We start from the raw sequence: 3,446 nt of genomic DNA on the forward strand, positions 1-3,446 counted from the left end.
GCCGGCTGCACGGGCCCATGGCGGCGAGGCTGGCTACGGCAGGACGGGGCTCCTTATATCCCCACCCAGGGCTCGGCCCCCCCTGCACGCCAAGGCCGAGGGACCATCCGCGTGGCGATGCCTCCCCCTGCCCGCACGGCCTCGGGGATGTTCCCGCCGCGGGGCTGGACGGGGCCACGGGCAGGGGGCTGGGGGCTGCTCTTCCCTCCGCAAGGCGTCAGGGGCTTCCAGCCGGATCTGGAGGGGCCCCCGGGGCAGCAGAGCAGGGGACGAGGGGGACACAGCTGGGGAGGGTCTGGAAGCTGCGGGGCTGCAGGGCAGGCGGGGGCAGGCGGGCCCGGCCCCCCCCCAGCCACCCGGCTTGTGCCGCACGCTCGACCTCTCGTTTCCACAAAAGCTAAAAATACCGGCGGCGCTGGCGGGGGCTGGAGGCCGAGGCCGGACGGCTCCTCTCATCTGTTCCTAGTCCCTGCTCCCCCCCAGCCCCCGCCCCAGGACGGGTGGGCAGGAGCCAGGGCTGGGCCCGAGCAGCGCCCGGGGGAGCAAGGGCAGGCAGGACTCAGCTCACCTGCCCCCCGTGCACATGCAGGCACACAGGCAGAGGTACACGCCTGCACGTGCACACACACCAGTGCACGCCACACGCTCGCACCCCCGGCTCCGTGCCGGGGGCAGGCCTGGGGGCGGTGCCCGGCGCCCCCCAGGCCCTGCCGGCGTGGGGTGCAGGGAGAGCAGCGTGGCCCCGGTCAGCTGCGGCGGGGCGCGAGGGGGTTAACTTGGCGCGCTGCACCCTTGAGCACCGACGTCAAGGCCCGTGTTCCCGCGATGCAGCCGGAGATAAGAGGAGCCGGGTGAGGGCCGCGGCCCCCAGATAAGGGGCTAATTATAGCTGGCTGCCGGCGCTGACGTGTGGGGGCAGCGCGGGCCGGGGGCACCGAGGGGGGGCTGCCCCGGCCCGTCACACTCAGACGCCCGGCGCAGCGCGCACAGGACAGCAAAGTCCCCGGGAGTGGGGGGGGGGGAGCCCGAGTGCCCCTGAGCTGCTGCTCTGCTTTCTGCTCCCTGCCCAGCACTTCCCTGCCTGATCTGCTGCTCCGTGGTCGCGGCCTGGGGGAGCTGCCCCGTTAGCACCCCGTGTCATGGCCGGGCTTGCAGACAGCAAGCCTGCCCGAGTCTTTGTTACCGAGCCGAGCCCGGGGGCGCGCCCTCGGACCAGGGGGGTGCCGGGGCTCCCGGCTGTGACTCCTGCCGGCCCCCGGGCCCTGGGGCTTCGGCGCTCACAATGCGTCCGCAGCACCTGACACGAGGCAAACAGTGACGGCGCCGCCAGGGACCCCGACGTGTGTCCCACACAGCTCATGGGTGCTGGCGTTGTCTGTGTGCATGGCAGTGTGCGCTAGTGTGGGCCACCTGTGTGTGTATACAGGTGTGTAGGCATGCAGCAACACTTGGGCGCGTGCACAAGTATATGGTGCATGTGCCAGCATGGTGCACACATGCATGATGTGTGCGTGTTGAGTTTGCAGGCCTGCTATGCACGCTTGTGCATGTGCAGGCATGCTGTGTGTGCATGTATGTGTGTCTGGTGCACATGCCAGCCAGTGGCAAATGCTTTTGCACATGCAGAGATGCTGTGTGTGTGCATGTATGGTGCATGTGCCAGCATGATGTGTGCATGCATGACGTGTGTGTGTTGGGTTTGCAGGCCTGCTACACACACTTGTGCATACATGGGCATGCTGTATATGCATGTATGGTGTGCATGGTGTATGTGTGCATGTTGGATAGGCAGGTCTGCTGCACACATGCATGGTGTGTACACAACACTTGTGTGCATGTTAGCTATGTAGGCATGGTACATGCACAGCACATGCATGCCAGTGCACACCCCCCCACACACTCTCTCCCTCCTGCAGGGCTCTGGGTGATTTCAGGATACTGCTCCTGCCCCCTTCACCCCCATGACCCCTTCCCACGCCCCCCCCCCACTGCTTCAAGCACCTCCGCAGCACCCGGAGCAGCCAGGTAGAGCCCCCCGCCTGGCCAGAGACATGCAGCAGGCCTGCATCCCTGACACACATACACCGTGCACTCAGCTGGGCCTTTGGTATAAAAAGGGCATTAAAGGATGCCAAGAAATTAAATGCATTCTTTGCACCTGGTTTCACTGTGGCGGGTGGTAAGGAGATTCCCCCACCAGGCCCACTCCTCTCCAGGGACAAGCTGGGGGGGCTGACCCAGAGAGAGGTTGCAGCGGGGGGCTGGGGGGGCTGCTGATAAACTCAGCAGTTTCAAACAGTCGATGGCATTCGCCCATTCAGCTCCTAACTGCAGCGTGCAACTCATGCCCAAACACGCGCCCCAGTGCCAGAGGCGACACGGTGCATCTGGACTTCCAAAAAGCCTTTGCCCTGGTGGCCCATCACAGACTGAATGAAGCGAGACTGCGGGGAGCGTCCACGCGCGGGTTAGAAACCGGCTCCAGGACTGAAAGCAAAGAGGAAGCATCAGGGGTAGGCTTTCAGGAAGGAAAGAAGTAAACAGGGGGGTCCCTGGGGGGCTGCGTGGGGGTGGGGGCTGCTGAACTTGTTGATGATCTGGACAAGGGGGTGAGCAGCAAGGGAGTCAGGCTTGCAGGTGGCACAAAACTACTGCGCGTGGTGAAGACCAGGGTGAACAGCGAGGAGCGACAGCAGGGTCACCCACATACCCCGCAGCGCACACACGCACACGCAGGCACACCCCCACACGTGCGCGTTCCCCGGGCGCTGGCCCCACCTGCCGGCCGGCCCAGTCGCTGCAGCTCCGCACCGGTGACCTTGACGAGGCCCAGGACCGCGCCGGGCAGCGCCCGACTGCTCTGCTCCGGGGGGCCACAGGCCGCAAGGACCTGCCACCCCACGGCTCCGCCGGCGCCCCGGCTCCCCCCCGTGCCTGCTGGTGCTCCTCGTTCCCAACCTGCAGCCCTCTGCCCCCTGCCAGTCCTGCCGATGCCCCTCACTACTGCCCTGCAGCCCCTGCACCCCCCGGGCCCCCCAGGCATGGCCCTCCCGCTGCCCTGCTGCCCCAGCGCCCTCCTGCGTGTGCACAGGTGACTCCGTCCATTCGGACCTCGCCGCCTCCTGCCCGGAGCTCAGGCTTGGTCCAGCCCCGGCCCCGGCCCCGGCCCAGCCACCGCCACCTGCACCCGGGCTGCGGCCGCCCCGCCCGGGGGGCCAGGAGGGGTCCAGGGCCCTGTGGGCCCATCTGTCCCTGCTCTCCGCGGCCCAGGCGGGGCGAAGCGCGCGAAATTAAACATGCGTGTACATGCACTGCACACACATGCACCCACAAACACGCACCCGCAGGAGCACCCACGAACGAACGTGCACTTGCACACCTACAGCACCTGCCCCCCAGCGCAGCGCCCCCTGCTGGACCCCCATCCCACCTGCCCCCAGCACGGC

Source organism: Crocodylus porosus, unplaced genomic scaffold (genome assembly GCF_001723895.1).
Source record: "Crocodylus porosus isolate Cpor-Errol unplaced genomic scaffold, CroPor_comp1, whole genome shotgun sequence".
NCBI lineage: Eukaryota > Metazoa > Chordata > Crocodylia > Crocodylidae > Crocodylus > Crocodylus porosus.